This window comes from Dendrobates tinctorius, unplaced genomic scaffold, assembly GCF_039654945.1.
Source record: "Dendrobates tinctorius isolate UK_male_01 unplaced genomic scaffold, ASM3965494v1 ptg000223l, whole genome shotgun sequence".
Taxonomy (NCBI): Eukaryota; Metazoa; Chordata; class Amphibia; order Anura; family Dendrobatidae; genus Dendrobates; species Dendrobates tinctorius.
This window is the reverse complement of record NW_027361890.1, coordinates 21,434,896-21,452,733: the sequence shown is the minus strand read 5'-3', so window position 1 is coordinate 21,452,733 and position 17,838 is coordinate 21,434,896. Positions and strand designations below refer to the sequence as shown.

Sequence of the window (17,838 nt, the reverse complement as noted above, 5' to 3'; positions counted from 1 at the left end):
CTTAATATGCCGGATTTCTCCATGATAACCAAAGCTGTTAACAAGACGTGCTCTTAAATACGCAACGCTTTTTATTATCATGGATGTCTTAAGGCTCGCCGTTAACCCTTTTGGCAGCGTCTTAAGAATATCTGCAGTAAGGATAAAATTATTGATCCATATTCAAGGACATAGGGAGGTAGCAGAGGGGAGTGCGCTGAAATGCAAGCGACTTACCGTCTGGGATCTGCGGGCGTGGAATTTTTAATAGGATATTTTCTTGGGTTGAGTTGAGTGGGGATACCCCTCCACCCCTGCCTGTGTTTAACACATCTGCGATTCCTCAGTGTGTTGGGAGAAGAAGGACTGTTCTGGCGCAGATGGACTGCAGATGTGTTGTCAAACTGAGTTATCCCCCCCCTTCTGCCAGGGAGAGAGAGACACCCCCTCCTGTCTATATCTGCCTGGCGCTCTCACTCTCTAGCTGTTACTAGGGCTTTCTGCATTTCTATGTCACTAGATATACACCTACCGCTGGCTCAGAGCCAATGGGACTGGAAGTCCTTAATATACGCAGGGCTTGTTCATGGCTGGGTACACCAGAGGGGACATTTCCTGGCCAAGAGCATTGTGCACCGAAGTGGTACAGAGTAGACCACAGAACTGGAATTGTAATGTTTTCTATCTACTGGATAACACGGTACAAACAATTTTCTGGTCACTAAACTCATAATACATTGCAATACATTGCAGAGGAAGGGAGAAAAAATAAAAAAAATAAAGGGGACCGGTTAACCCTCCCTGACATGTCAGTTCCGCTAAAAAAAATACTTCAAGTTCACATGTAATAATTTCGGAGCATCTTTTCTCATAACTCTGTTTTATGCTGTTCCTGTTACTCCTCTTGAATATTTACAAATAAATTGCCAACTTGGTACTGCTCTGCCCTGAGGGCAGAGTAAAGTACTGCAGTGCGCAGGCGCCGGGAAAGGTCAGAGAGGTCCGTCGCCTACGCACTGCAGTGCTTTAGGCTGAGTGCAGACGGAGTTTTGAGCCCTGCGGATTTTTCCTGCGGATTTCTTCCATTTTTCCTGCGGTTTCCTTGCGGTTTTTGTGCGGTTTTCCACTCCGGACTTCCCCCTGCGGATTTGGTGACAGGGGAGATGGAAAACCGCACAAAACAAGTGACATGCTGCGGACTTTGTACCGCAGGAAAACCGCGCGGAAAAATCTGCAGCGTCTGCACAGCGGTTTTTTTTTTCATTGCTTTTAAGGCTACTGTACATCACAATGCGGATATGCAACGTTTCTGTGCGGTAAAATCCGCTGCGGATCAGCTGCAAATCTGCATCGTGTGCACACAGCCTTACTCTGCCCTCAACAGGACAGAGAAAGTACGCCTGTGCAGGAGCACAGCTTGAAGCAAGGAGGAGGATGTCATCTTTAGAAAATTGGAGGCGCCGGACCGGACCGCGACACCCATTGGACCGGACCCCCCGGGTGAGTATAATCTAACTCATTTTTCTTATCTTTCAGGTTACATCGGGGGGCTTATCTACAGCATTACAGAATGCTGTATATAATAATAATAAATTTTATTTCTATAGCGCCGACATATTCCGCAGCACTTTACATTTCAGAGGGGATTTGTACAGACAATAGACATTACAGCATAACAATAATCACATAGATCATAACAGATACCAAGAGGAATGAGGGCCCTGCTCGCAAGCTTACAGTCTATGAGGAAAGAGGTAGACACGAAAGGTGGGTGGTAACAGTTGCCCTGATTGTATGGACCAGCCATAATGTTAAGTGTGTAACAGTACAAACACAGAGGGCTAATGGATGCATAAAGCATGTGGGAACATGATGCGGGGAATCTGGTTATGGTAAAGCTTTTGGCTGTGCCACACAGGGATAGATTAGGTTAATGTGTTGAGGCGATAGGCCAGTCTGAATAAATGCGTTTTCAGGGCACGCTTAAAATTGAGGGGATTGGGGACTAATCGTATTGACCTGGGAAGTGCATTCCAAAGAATTGGCGCGGCACGTGTAAAGTCTTGGAGATGGGAGTGGGAGGTTCTGACTATTGAGGATGCTAACCTCAGGTCATCAGCAGAACGGATGGCGCGGGTAGGGTGGTATACTGAAACAAGGAAGGAGATGTAAAGTGGTGCTGAGCTATGGAGGGCTTTGTGGGTGAGGGTAATAAGTTTATACTGAATTCTGGAGTGGATGGGTAGCCAGTGTAATGACTGGCACAAGGTAGAGGCATCGGTGTAACGATTGGTGAGGAATATGATCCTGGCTGCAGCATTCAAGACAGATTGGAGAGGGGAGAGTTTGGTAAGAGGGAGACCGATTAGAAGAGAGTTACAATAGTCGAGACGAGAATGAATAAAAGAAACAGTAAGAGTTTTTGCAGAGTCAAAAGTAAGAAAAGGTCGAATTCTAGAAATGCTTTTGAGGTGCAGATGACAAGAGTGAGCCAGTGATCGAATGTGGGGGGCAAAGGAAAGCTCGGAATGACAGTCAGTATGTCATTCCGAGTATGACAGTATGACCCCAAGACAGCGGGCCTGTTGCTGGGGAGTAATAGTGGAACCACACACAGAAATGGCAATGTCGGGTATAGGTACATTAGTAGAGGGAGGAAACACCAGGAGTTCAGTCTTTGACAGGTTCAGTTTCAGATATAGTGAGGACATGGTATTAGACACAGCGTTTAGACAATCGCCAGTGTTTTCTAGAAAGGCTGGCGAGATGTCAGGAGAAGAAGCGTATAATTGGGTGTCATCAGCATAGAGATGGTACTGGAAACCAAATCTACTGATTGTTTGACCAATAGGGGCAGTGTACAAGGAGAAGAGGAGGGGGCCTAGAACCGATCCTTGAGGAACCCCAACAGTAAGGGGAAGGTGAGAGGAGGAAGAACCGGCAGAAGATACAGTAAAAGAGCGGTCGGAGAGATAGGAGAACCATGAGAGAATGGTGTCCTTGAGGCCAATGGAACGGAGCATAGTGAGGAGGAGCTGATGATCCACAGTGTCGAATGCTGCAGAGAGATCCAAGAGAAGTAGCATGGAGTAATGACCATTTGATTTAGCTGTTAGTAGATCATTAGAGACTTTAGTGAGGGCAGTTTCAGTGGAGTGTAAAGAGCGGAAACCGGATTGGAGAGGGTCGAGAACAGAGTTATCAAAGAGATAGCGGATAAGACGGGAGTGGACCAGGCGTTCCAGGAGTTTAGAGATGAAGGGAAGATTAGAGACAGGTCAATAGTTACCAGCACAGTTTTGGTCGAGGGATGGTTTTTTAAGTAGTGGATGTATAATGGCATTCTTAAATGAGGAGGGAAAAATACCAGAAGAGAGAGAGAGGTTAAATATTTTAGTTAGGTGAGGGGTGACAGCAGGGGAAAGGGACTGGAGGAGATGTGACAGAAATGGGTCACTGGTGCAAGTGGTTGGGCGAGAAGATGCAAGGAGCCTGCTTACTTCTTCTTCTGTGACTGGTTCAAAATCAGAGAGTGAGCTAGATGCAGTGGGGGAGGGAGGACAGTGCATGGTATGAGGTGATTGGGAGATAATTTCCTGTCGAATCTGGTCAATTTTTTCTTTGAAGTAATTGGCCAGATCGTCAGCTCGGAGCTCCGTGGTTGGGGCCTGTACTCTTGGATTGAGTAGAGAATGAAAAGTGTCAAAGAGATGTTTCGGGTTATTGGACAGTGAGGTGATGAGGGTGTTGAAATAGGCTTGTTTGGAGAGGTGAAGGGCAGTGTTGTATGTTCTAAGTGTGGCGCCCCTGAGGCTTCAGTCGCCACAGAGGTACTGCACCTTCTCCTAAGGTGTAGTGCCCCACCATCCAGGTAGGGTGGGAACTCCTTCCACATTCCAACATCTGCACCCCACACACAGGATAGTTCAGCAGGGACCCATCCATGCTTTATGCTGGAAAGGTCATAGGGTGCCTTTTGTGGTCCCTGGCTTCGTAACACGAGAGGTGCTGGGGAGGCGGGTGGAGTTAGATATAAAAGAGAGGGAAGGTGTAGGATTTCAGGTCAGTCTGACAGAAGGTCAGTCTGGGGTGAGTCCCAGAGAGAGAGCAGGCTGACAGCAGGTCAGCCTGAGAGGAGCTCAAGGCGGAGGAAGGCAGTCAGTCAGGAGAGGCTGAGGACTGGTCTTAGTGGAACGAGCTCCCTAGAGAAGGAAGAGAAGGAGAAAGAGACGTAGACTGAAGACTACAGATTCCATAAGAGAGAGAACAGAACGGAACGAAGAAGAATAGAAGGACGGTGGGAAGCTGGTTGAAGAAAGATAGAGAACCCTTCCAGTCCAGAGAGTGCAATTGCCAGGGCCCGGTCCCCGAGGTTGATTGGATCTTTATGTCCGGCAACAGACACCGGAGGAGTAGTGAGCCGCTAACGCCTTGCTCCCATCATAGACTTGGGACACAACAGCAACTGAATAGAGAGCCGGGACGCAGTGAGGAGTCCCCGAAGCAGGCTACAGCTCTCTGTCATACAAGACTAGGAACACCTAGAGAGAGGCATTCCAGGGTAACTAAGTACTGGAGTGCTTCGCACCTAAAGGCGCATTGGAGGAGTCGTTCAGTAAGGTACATGTTGGCGGAGTGTGGAAGGGAGAATCCTATCCTGCCTGGAGGTTGGCTGGAGCCCTGACCTGGAGAACACAGTACAGAGGCAGGCAGTTGTGTGAACTGAACTGCAAACAGTGAGTAAAGCTTTGGAATCGCATACTCTGGTGTCCTCCAGTTATTCCAGCACCACTACACCTGGGTACCAGCCTCCATACATTCTGCGCCTCTCCTCATCCATTGCACCTACACTGCCCTGGGACTACAGCTCCACCTGTGGGGAGCTATACCATCTCTGCTACACCACACCATCAGTCCCAGCGGATCTGTATGCAGCGTTGGCTTACCATCTTATTTGTCAAACACCACGGGTGGCGTCACGAACTATTCATATAAACTTTAACACCATTAACATCACCGCCATTGATATTGGGCGCCCAGGGCCACGGACCGGGTCACCGCTGCTGTGACACATTCCCGCCTTGTCACCGGCCCGGTACCGAGTACCCCGCTGCCCTGGGCGTGCGAGGGCGACCCATAAGCATAAACTTAAAATGGATGAAATCTTCGTGTAGATTGGATTTTCTCCACAGACGTTCGGCACACCTGAAGCACCGCTGCAGGAAACGTGTTTGCACCGTGTGCCAGGGTTGTCGCCGTCTGCGTTGTGGTGTTCTGTTTATAGGGGGTGCAAATTCATTCAGGGCACTTTGAAGTGTTTCACTGTAATGCTTCAATGCAGAATCAGGATATGAGAGGGAGGAGATAGGGGCCAATGAAGACTGCAAGTTCTTCATAAGTTTCTGGGTGTTAATGGCCTGTATGTTTCTATAAGTCTGGACAGTGGGGGTGACCTGAGCAGCCTGGCAGTTCTTGATAGAGAATGAAAGAAGATTGTGGTCAGAGAGCGGGAGAGGGGAGTTTGCAAAATCATCCACTGCACAAAGCCGAGAGAAGACCAAGTCGAGGGAGTTTCCGTCTTCATGCATTGGAGAATTAGTAAGCTGTGAAAGGCCAAATGAGGAGGTTAGAGATAAAAGGTGAGTAGCAGATGGTGAGAGGGGAAGAGCAATGGGGATGTTGAAATCTCCCATGATGAGGGTAGGGATGTCACAGGAGAGAAAATGTGGAAGACAAGTGGCAAAATGATCCAGGAACTGATGGGAGGGGCCGGGAGGACGATACACCACCGCCACTCGCATGGAGAAGGGGGTGTAAAGTCTGATGGCATGGGCCTCAAAAGAAGGGAAGACTAGTGAGGGTAGTTGAGGGATAACCTGAAAGGTACAATTTGGTGATAGGAGCAGACCAACGAAAGGAAGAAGTCATGGATGAAGGAGAGTTTGTTACACACTAAGCGAGAATTCCAATATATATATATATATATATATATATATATATATATATATATATATATGTATATAAGCCCCTGATGGCGGGTGACAGATTCCCTTTAAGGCTCCACCAACGTTAGAAATAAAAATCAAATGATAAGTGAAGGCCCCAATACAGCCATGATTATTGTATGAAGGAGGGGCTCTAAACAAGCTCCTCTCTTGGTAAACGTCATGTCCAATCATCCAACTACCACTACAGTTAGAGGACAGTCATTTTGCCCCCATAGAGGTAAGGCAGAGAAAAAAAAAATGCCAACACGGGCAGGAATTTCTCCATGCCATCTTTAGGTTTAGATAGATCAATTATCAGCATCAGTTTAATGGACTACATGTCCTGCTCCATTCAAGATTGGACTATACAGTAATTACTGGAGGTCCCAGATGTTGAACTCATATAATGGAGATCCCAGATGTTGGACCGATAAAAATCAACAAGATATTGTCTATTCCATGGATAAGGTGTAACATTTTTTTAATAACTTTAAAGCTTACTTCACTTTCAAAAGAAAATGATAGTAATGCAAAGTCCTGCACTATAATCACTTTTCTAAATCACTCTGCTACCATCTTCAGTGAGGCAGCGAGCCCCATAGGATTTCACAGCACTCGCTCCTTCAATAGAGACGATAGTCAACAGTGATGAGCAAGACATTACAAGTAGGAATGGGTGGACCGGTGGAAGTTCGGGTTCTGGTACCAGAACAGTAACCGAACTCCCACCAGAACCCAAACCCCATTGAAAATAATGGCTACTCTAACTGTTAAGTAAAACAAAATTCTCTTTCTCTGCCACCATGGACTTATCCTGAACACTGTACCGGACTTCTGCAGAAAGTTAGTGTTCGGCGTTCAGGCCCAAACACTGCCTGTCCGGTATGAACGTCGAACATTTCTGTTCAGGTTCGCCCATCTCTGGGTTTAGTGGAGTTCACAGCATTGACTTTAGACAGTTTATGTGAAGGATAACCATCAAAAAATGCTTGTAGAATAAGTTAGAAATACAATTATAGTGCGATACCATCATTTTCTTGTAAAAGTGGAGGAACGCTTTAAAGAAAGCGTAAGGCTCTATGCACCAACGTATGCCATACAGATGTATCATACCTTAACTCCTACTGTAAGAAAGAAAAAAAAACCTGATCGTGTATTTTCCAATCTAAGGTGTCCATATACATTTGGTATACTTGTATGTTGGCAGAATCCACTGATTTTGACTGCATCGTCAACTGTTTAGTGCAGGGATGGGGAACCTCAGGCCCCAGGGCCATTTACGGCCCTCGAAGACCTTTTATCAGGCCCCCGATCAGATTCTCAGGGACAGAATTCTTGGGCAGGGAGCTGTATTATGATTGCCACAAGCTCATTAATTTCTTCTTGCTCTGTTAGCACACACACGCAGTGTTCACTACTGAACATTGAAGGGCATGCAATGAAAGATTAAGTCATGAAACCAGTGCCAGAGTCAGGATGTACTTTGTGGGCTGAGATTGTACGGCCCCCGAAGGATGGTATAAATATCCAAATGTCCCTGGGCAGAAAAAAGATTCCCCACCCCTGGTTTAGTGTGTATGTAGTTCACTGTTGTCGACAGGTGGGCATCTGTCTTAAGGCCCCGTCACACACAGCGATATCGCCAGCGAGATCGCTGATTTTGTGATGCCACAGCGATCTCACCAGCGATATCAGTGTGTGTGACATGGATCAGTGACCGGCCCCCCTGCCGTTTATCGCTGATCGCGTTCTATCGTCCTGGGCCGTTTTTTGATCGTTGGTCTCCCGCTGGCCAGCACGCATCGCTGCGTATGGCAGCGAGAGACCAGTGATCAGCGACACTGATCAGCAGGTGATCAGCAGGTAACTAAGAGCCGCGCAGCTCTTAGATACCCGATGTTTACATTGGAAACCAGCTTGCTCGCTGGTCCTGATCGCTGGAGGGGCTGTCTATGTGACACTCACCAGCGATCAGCTAACTATGTCCCAGTGATCCCATCCACGTCAGATCGTTGGTGGGATCGCTGGGACACTGATACGTGTAACGGGGCCTTTACACTTATCTGAATAAGCCATATGATCAACTCATGTACCCCATAGACCACACACTGACCTATTATAGTCAGTGTGACAGTGTACAAGGCCAATTTTCCATGCAGTTTGTTAGACTGAAAAATAATCACTGTGGCCTGAATATGGACCAGAATATTGCGTACAATGTAAAGGCAGCTCCTGCACCCATCTGCAATAGAGACAGGTACATGGAACCAGCCATGAATTTTGTAGTATCAACTAGCCCAATTTTCAATGCAGTCGTCTGAACCTAACCTAAGACAAGTCGTTACTATCGTAGGAGGAAGGTTATATAAGGAATAGGGGGAGCCTTACATTTAGTTTGGAGAGTCTGTAAAATAACAGCTTACATAAGCATATATCCATTTTACTGCATAGCAAAAAAAGTCATGAGCAGAGCCTCAGTCTATTCAACATAACATGCAGCTAAAGGAATGATGGTGGACACAATTTCTCCTGAAGTTTCGGGAAAGTAGCTGGTGGTCCTGGTTGTGTCATTCAGTAACCACGACTTATTATTTCTCACAGTCGGACTCTACTGGGAATATTTAAACAATGTTTAAATATGAGAGAATACTTCTCTCTGGATATATAGAGAAATCCCCATGGATGTATTCCATGTCCATGAAGGAGAGCCAATAAACACACACTGACCTCCCTTCCCCCTCACACATTCCTAATTCACCATGTAGACACAATTTTTTTACATTAGATAAACAGTGTAGGGAAGCAGCGTAGCAGACCACAAGGGGGATACTTTTATAAAAAAGATAGAATAGATCCAGGTATTGTGCTCACTTGAGCGAGTTGTGAAGGCACGACTCCTGTGAAAGCTCAATAACGGTTGCTGCTGCTTCGTGGCTGGGGGGGGATGAACTTCAACAGGATGTTCAATGGAAATGACAATTCACGTTTTTGGTCTGCGCCAACCGGCATGAAAATTACTGATTCAATACAAAAGTCGTAGGCACATAATCCTTAGGGAGCTTTCACATTGCGTTCTATGTCACCGTCGGGGCATACATCTGAAATCCACTGTAAAAATGGGATCCTGATGCATACGCTGACAGGGCCATAGACTAATTGTGATGGCAGAGCGAACATATGCTCCGCCGTGCAGCATCTTTGGGAGTTCACGTCTATAAGAGTCGGACACTCAGACATTAGTAGACTGCGTCTGGGCATGTGCCTCGTGTAGGTGTACACTCCTGAAAAAGAGTGCACAGCAGAGCTCATGTTCGCCCTACCGTCACCATTACATACAGTCTATTGGCCCCATTGGCACATGCGTCTGGACCTCGTTTTGCAGGGGATTTTGGACGTATGACCCGATAGGGACACAGAACACAATGTGAAAGCAGCCTTGGCTGTAAGCAGATTTCAAACCAAAGAAATTTATATTCCGGACGATTTATTGGTGCTTCAACATGTGAACCCTGCCATATTAGCAAGAACCACTACAATGCAGATTTTATTGGCACTTTACTCTTAAACACGCAAATATTGGTATTTTGCAATTATTTCGTCATCTGTCATTTCACTAGAGATGAAGCACAGATGTAATTAACATATCCAGCATTTGATTTCTGTGATATCCTGTTAAAAGGTTCTCATGACCACAGATCCTACAACCATTAATTGTTCCCCCCTCAGAGCGAAGCAGAGTGAGGTTTTGCTTGCATTCCAGAGGGCCAGCCTGCGGCTCCAGGATGTCTGATGGAGTGAGCTGCTCCCAGCTATTCATTTCACAAGGAAGTTAGCCGCCCACCTCCATTACACAGCATGTCATTACTACATAGCCCCAGGAGCAGAGGTGGACCATACCACGTGTGTACTGTATATGGGGTCAGCAGGACTTACTTGTTTAGAAACTTTAAACACAAAACAAATGTCATTTCAAATCAGAAAAAAGTCCAAATTCTGGCCAGAAGCATTACGTCAGGTGTGAACTGATAAATATTTAATACAGAGAATTACAAGTACTAGCTACAGCGATGCTGTAGTACATATTCACACACAGGCAGTAATGCGGTGCTTGTGGCTACACTGCAATCATCGATGGAGCTCATGAAAACCAAACTGCTTTTTTGTTGTGCAATGCGTAGACATGCAGCAAGAAACAGCATGACCCTTACACAGGCTTGGACTGGCCCGCAGGAGAATCCTCTGGTGGGCCCCTGAGCAGGTGTGGTCCACCACCCTTTTATATGAATACAAACACATGGGCCATGCACACAGTGAACAAGTCGCTCTACCAAACATCAAGGTAACACCATCAGAGCAGTCCCTAACTGATGTATTTAAAAACCTGATCATATGTATAGTACCTATATGAGCAGGATAGGTACTATCCTGTCTGGCCTATGCTCTTACTAGTGGTCAGTCCCTCTGTCCTTGTTCACATTTACGTCACTTGACAAGTGTAAAGGTTTGAAATACAAGAGTTAGGACTGTCCCACAAGGGTTGCCGTGACGTGGCGGGATGGCTTGTACATTATTTTGATCAAAATTATTATTATTACTACTATCTTCATGCAATTTTTGCAATTTATTTTTAACTTTTCTATTTCAGGATATTTGTTTTTGGTTTTCTCTGTGTTAAGGTCATGTGTTTATATGCATTTACATTTTGCATACACATCATTTACTTTTTCAGCTCAACCCAGTTTCTCATACAGGTACTATACACATGATCAGGTTTTTAAATACATCAGTTAGGGACTGCTCTGATGGGGTTACCTTGACGTTTGGTAGAGCGGCTTTGTATACATTTTTTAGCAAGAAACGTATCAACTAAATACCCTGTTTTGTTATCTTTTCACTAGCACTTGCTGTTTACTGTTACTTTTTTACAGCAGAGTATTTTTATACGTTTGTTTTACTGTGTTTTTCTGTGTTTCACCCTATTATATGAGCAGTATTTGGCATTATATACTTGAATCACTATGTACAGACAAAGGAAGCATCTTATTCATTTACCACTCTACACAGTTCATTGTTATATAAATTTGTGATTGAGGATATTGTCAAATTTTCATGTAGCTGAAAAGTGGGACAATGGAGTTAGTTACTGGTAGGCCCTTCGCTCCCCAGTCCGACACTGCCCTTACATATAAATATGCTCCAGGCCTTCTTCACATCAGTATTTTCAGTCAGTATTTGTAAGCCAAAATTAGGAGTGGCTCCAAAATACAGAATAAGTGTGAATCTTTCCTTTAGCACTTATTCAAACATGTATTTTTACATTTGTGTTCCATTTATGGTTTTCACCAGGGCTGTGGTGTCGGAGCCCATTTTGGTGGAGTTGGAGTTGGTGTCATGGAAATAGAGGAGTCGGAGGTTTGGCTTACCGACTCCTCAGGCCTGGTTTCACGTAGAGAAAGCATACTCAATGTAGTCTATAGGGCTGCTCATATCATTGTGTTCTTTTACAGACCAGGTATCTACAAAAGAAAGTAAAGGAGTGACATGTCTGAAGGGTGGGGGTGGGGTGGTTTCAGCATCACAGATTAAAATTATCCATACAAGTCTAAGGATTGGTAAAATTAATGGACAGCACATGGATGACATCAGTGTACAATCAGTGCTGTGTCCGTGATTACCAATGGATAGAAGTGTAGTGACCCATTCCAGAGTGTGTCTGTCCCTTTAAGTAATACTGAATTGTGAGTAGCTTCTGTACACTACTGCTCACTCTCTAACTGGCTCTCTACATTATTAGTGAGCTGTAATTCTCCATTTCTAGTCACCTTCATTTTAGATGCAATGCATTTCTCGTTTGCTGTGTTCTGTTGCGATCTAATGGTGAAAGTGTACAATGACTGAATTATTGTTTTGTAATGATCTGAAATGTGAATTTGGTCTCCTATTGGCTAGCTCCTAGTCACATGGCCAATAGGAGGAGCTGTTTTCCAGGCAAGTCTAGAATGTTCTTTAGTCTGAGGCATGCCTTCAGGGAGAGCAGAACACACGTGGAGGAGGTTTTTACATCAAGATCTCCTGCAGGCGTAAAAGCCTGCGTTCCCTCTAACCTGTACAGACATCATTCTATTTCTGACAGGATTCACCACATCTAAAGTATTGCTGACAGGATTCACCAAATGTAAAGTATTTCTGACTGGATTCACCACAGTTTCTACATTCACCTATAAGTACTTGTGCACGTGCCGTGACACACTGTGGAACTAATTTAGATTGTGAGCCCCATCGGGGACAGTGATGATAATGTGTGCAAACTGTAAAGCGCTGCGGAATATGTTAGCGCTATATAAAAATAAAGATTATCATCATTATTATTATTGTTAAGTACAGGTCTGTAACCTCTAATTGCTGCGTCTACCTCCCTCTGTAAAATACCAAAAGACATTGTCCAGTGCTCTTAAAGCTCCAGACCCCAATCATATCTCAGCATCTAAGTGTGAACTGCAATTGTCATGGACTACCCATGAGAGACTGTTCCTTATCTGCTCCAAGTTATAATTCCTGTTCCTGCTGAAGTGTTATCCCCGATACCGGTGTGTGCCTTAATTCCTTCGGCTGCAGACACCGTGTGGGGGTGGATAGCAGGGAACGTTTCGGCCTGATCATTAAAGATGCTTTGTCATTTTACTTATTTTTTCATATGTTGAAAGTCAATGAAGAAACCCTTATGGTAAAGATTGACCAAACACTGATGGAACGTAGAAAGGTTTTATGTGTATGAGGAAATCCACGTCTTAATGAGGCCTTAGGCGGTTTAAGATGTCCGCCATCTACGGTGCAAGTACCATAATTTGCTGTTGAGTTCACGTCCTGAAACTTGTGGCAGCTCAGGACACAGCAATCTGTACTTGAACCCCAAATGCAAACAGTCCATAAACCACCTCCTATTTGTTATTATGGGAAAACGGTTACCGCTCACAATGCTGAAGATATTTCTGAAATAACTTCAATAAAGGGATACGTCACTCATTAGTTTGCGTTCACATAGAGCAGTCATACTGTGGCTTTTACCAGCAACAGTCCTGTGCTGCTGCAGTCATTTTACACAATCACTTTATGTTGCTGTGATGAGGCAACATGCACACGTTGAGTATTTGGTGAGGTTTTTTACCTCAGTATTTGTCAATGCAGAAGTGGTAACGTGTGTCTATTATACTTTTCCTCTAAGGCCAGGGTCACACTTGCGAGTGCAGCGTGAGTCTCTTGCATAAATACCCGGCACTGCCACCGGCGGGTTTGGACCAGAGCGTTCAGCTGCATAGAAGTACATGCAGCCGCACACTCCGGTCCGGAGTATTGATGTGCAACTTTCTCGCATTGCACTCACAAGTGTGACCCTGGCCCAACTGTCCCACTCCTGGTTTTGGCTTACAAATACTGAGGTAAAAAATATTGATGAGAGAACGTGCTGGGATAAGGTGTTATGCTGGTTTCACATTAGCGCTTTTTAAGCGCACGCACGGCCGGGGGTGGCTCCGCCCCCGAGCCGGCTCTCTGCCCGGCGTGCCCGCCCCTTGCTTGTAGCGCCGCCTCCTAGCGCACAGCGGCGCCTGCGATCGGCGCACCCTATCTTTAGCATAGGGTGCGCAGATCGTGCGCAGGCCGTGCGCTAGTTGCGCTTTGACCTGCGCTGCGCACTTTTGACGGTGCGCCGTGCGCGCCAAAATCAAACTTTTCGGATTTCGGCATGCTCGGCGCACCGTCAAAAGTGCGCAGCGCAGGTCAAAGCGCAACTAGCGCACGGCCTGCGCACGATCTGCGCACCCTATGCTAAAGATAGGGTGCGCCGATCGCAGGCGCCGCTGTGCGCTAGGAGGCGGCGCTACAAGCAAGGGGCGGGCACACCGGGCAGAGAGCCAGCTCGGGGGCGGAGCTACCCCCGGCCGTGCGTGCGCTTAAAAAGCGCTAATGTGAAACCAGCCTTATCCGAGCAAGCTCGGGTGCTAACTGAGTGTCTTCGGCGTTCTCGGAAAATATGTCCCCTTGGTTGCATGTCTCGCAGCTGTTAGGTTACCCCTGCATGTGTTGCGGCTGCAGGAACGCGAACATAATTTTCGAGCACGCCGAAGACACACAAGTTAGCACATGAGCATGCTCGGATAACGTTCTTTCATCACATGTAAAAAAACCTCAAATATTCAACATGTGCATGTGACCTTAGACCTGAAAACCACACGGCCATTACAATTAGCAGCTTGGTTTGTCAGGTCAAACAGCAGAAAGCCCTGCAGCATGTCCACTGTGTGTGAATGCAGCCAGTGGTTTCCACAATTCGCAATCAAAACTGCTACAGAAATCCTATGGTCAACCTTGGGTGCAAAGGTTGCCACTCTTATAAGTGAGGACACCATTTCTCCACAAATACCTATATTTTATGCATTTACACACTCACTTATAGGAATCCCTCCTTATAGCTGCAGGGGTATCTACAAATAACTGACAGCGTACTGGGACTGACGGTTCCCTGCCACTTGCCCCGCAGCGTCTACTCTGCTGAACGTATATTGTGAAGTATATGCATATTGGTCTAGCTTGAATAACTGTGAAAGATAAAGACGGCTTCCTCCTGTGAAAATCCCATGCTCCTGCAGGTTAAGCAATTTCAGGAAATAGAAATCTGTATTTTCCTATTTTCACCCATTGGAGTAGAAATTGTGTGGTAAATAAGCCAGAGATTAGAATGAGCATAATTGCTTGGAAGTGAGCTGAGGGCATAGGGAGGTTTCTTTGTGTGTCGCCACCACATCAGTAAGTCAGCTAATGGGCAGCTTTCTGCAAAGGCCTCTGGGAGGGGTCATTAGCTGCACAAAGGCTGCTCAATGCATGAAGGAAATGTTTTGTCACCCAGCTGAGTGGGCTGTTAACATATAAATACAGGGCTGAGGCCATTCAGGAAAATCTGCATCTGCCTCAAAAGTTCCATTTCCAAGGGGAAAAGAAAAAAAAAACATATGGCGGGCAGGGCTAAGATTCAGCACGAGATGCACATGATAATACTGTGGTCCAGATCATTTTGTGTGATAGCATACAAGTAGTTAAATACTTAATACACATCCCCCACTGTCCAGGCCTGAGGTAAACTCGGGAGACCTGGACACCTGGTGGGAAGCGTTGAGGCAAGTCCCAGGTGCCATACGAGTCACACAACTGCCAGGTGGCCCTACACACCTGGCTGCTCCCACACCCACAGGCGGCATGTATGGTTTCCTCCTAGTACATATATTAATGATGCCTATACAAACATCCACATCATGAAAAAGCACAGAAAGATGCATATGCCCGGGAATAGTGTTCTCATCCATAATAGCCAAGACTGGGAACAGTGCTCATCCATATGCATGTAATCCTCCTGTTTTGGCTGGATTCTCAGTATATGGAATGGATCCGCGTCAAATACACTTAAAAATGAATAGGACGAGTTATTCTATACATATTCCACTTTGTTGTTTATATGAGAAATTTTTTTCAGCATTTTTTTTTCCTGAAGAAGTTTTGTAAAAAAAATGCCCGGTAGCAAAAAAAAAAAAAATTGACATGTCACAACTTTGAGGCAAATTCCTCTTGCAATCAGCTCCAAACTTGACACATCAAGTCAAAAGGCTGCAACAAACACTTCAAGGGTATGTTCACTCCCACAATTTTTTTTACTTACCGTAGTTTTAGTACAGAATCTATGCCTAAAGCAGAAGCAAAATCTGGTCACGATTCAAATTTACTTGAATGAGAACACGAGCCTATTATGCTCATGGCACATTTTTTTTCTATTTGTATTTTAATATGTATTAGGCCACAGTCACACGTTCAGTATTTGGTGAGTATTTTACCTCAGTATCTGTAAGGCAAAACCAGGAGCTGGTGAAAAATACAGAAGTGGTGACGTGTTTCTATTAGGCCATGTGCACACGTTCAGTATTTGGTCAGTATTTTACCTCAGTATTTGTAAGCCAAAACCAGGAGTGGGTGATAAATACAGAAGTGGTGACGTGTTTCTATTAGGCCATGTGCACACTGTTCAGTATTTGGTCAGTATTTTACCTCAGTATCTGTAAGCCAAAACCAGGAGTGGGTGATAAATACAGAAGTGGTGACGTGTTTCTATTAGGCCATGTGCACACTGTTCAGTATTTGGTCAGTATTTTACCTCAGTATTTGTAAGCCAAAACCAGGAGTGGGTGATAAATACAGAAGAGGTGACGTGTTTCTATTAGGCCATGTGCACACTGTTCAGTATTTGGTCAGTATTTTACCTCTGTATTTGTAAGCCAAAACCAGGAGTGGGTGATAAATACAGAAGTGGTGACGTGTTTCTATTAGGCCATGTGCACACTGTTCAGTATTTGGTCAGTATTTTACCTCAGTATTTGTAAGCCAAAACCAGGAGTGGGTAATAAATACAGAAGAGGTGACGTGTTTCTATTAGGCCACGTGCACAGTATTTGGTCAGTATTTTACCTCAGGATCTGTAAGCCAAAACCAGGAGTCGGTGATAAATACAGAAGTGGTGACGTGTTTCTATTAGGCCACGTGCACAATGTTCAGTATTTGGTCAGTATTTTACCTCAGTATTTGTAAGCCAAAACCAGGAGTGGGTGATAAATACAGAAGTGGTGACATGTTTCTATTAGGCCACGTGCACAGTATTTGGTCAGTATTTTACCTCAGTATCTGTAAGCCAAAACCAGGAGTCGGTGATAAATACAGAAGTGGTGACGTGTTTCTATTAGGCCATGTGCACACATTCAGTATTTGGTCAGTATTTTACCGTACCTCAGTATTTGTAAGCCAAAACCAGGAGTGGGTGATAAATACAGAAGTGGTGACGTGTTTCTATTAGGCCATGTGCACGCTGTTCAGTATTTGGTCAGTATTTTACCTCAGTATTTGTAAGCCAAAACCAGGAGTGGGTGATAAATACAGAAGTGGTGACATGTTTCTATTAGGCCACGTGCACAGTATTTGGTCAGTATTTTACCTCAGTATCTGTAAGCCAAAACCAGGAGTGGGTGATAAATACAGAAGTGGTGACGTGTTTCTATTAAGCCATGTGCACACGTTCAGTATTTGGTCAGTATTTTACCTCAGTATCTGTAAGCCAAAACCAGGAGTGGGTGATAAATACAGAAGTGGTGACATGTTTCTATTAGGCCATGTGCACACTGTTCAGTATTTGGTCAGTATTTTACCTCCGTATTTGTAAGCCAAAACCAGGAGTGGGTAATAAATACATAAGAGGTGACGTGTTTATATTAGGCCACGTGCACAGTATTTGGTCAGTATTTTACCTCAGGATCTGTAAGCCAAAACCAGGAGTCGGTGATAAATACAGAAGTGGTGACGTGTTTCTATTAGGCCATGTGCACACGTTCAGTATTTGGTCAGTATTTTACCGTACCTCAGTATTTGTAAGCCAAAACCAGGAGTGGGTGATAAATACAGAAGTGGTGACGTGTTTCTATTAGGCCATGTGCACACTGTTCAGTATTTGGTCAGTATTTTACCTCAGTATTTGTAAGCCAAAACCAGGAGTGGGTGATAAATACAGAAGTGGTGACGTGTTTCTATTAGGCCATGTGCACACGTTCAGTATTTGGTCAGTATTTTACCGTACCTCAGTATTTGTAAGCCAAAACCAGGAGTGGGTGATAAATACAGAAGTGGTGACGTGTTTCTATTAGGCCATGTGCACACATTCAGTATTTGGTCAGTATTTTACCGTACCTCAGTATTTGTAAGCCAAAACCAGGAGTGGGTGATAAATACAGAAGTGGTGACGTGTTTCTATTAGGCCATGTGCACACGTTCAGTATTTGGTCAGTAT

At 45.0% G+C, this 17,838-nt stretch overlaps 1 protein-coding gene across 5 annotated transcripts in view; it reads right to left on the bottom strand.

The window, feature by feature from the left end:
* Window positions 1-17,838, bottom strand: part of CBFA2T2 (CBFA2/RUNX1 partner transcriptional co-repressor 2) — a 48,740-nt gene that overhangs the window by 18,002 nt on the left and 12,900 nt on the right. The window contains exon 1 of one of the 5 annotated variants that reach the window (XM_073555390.1): window positions 10,175-10,193. The exons of 2 other annotated variants lie outside the window; for them this stretch is intronic. The gene's annotated coding sequence lies outside the window, so the exon portion shown is untranslated. Of the gene's footprint in view, window positions 1-216; window positions 495-10,174; window positions 10,194-17,838 lie in introns of those variants that run through there. 2 more of the 5 variants (XM_073555392.1, XM_073555389.1) reach the window with 2 other exon arrangements.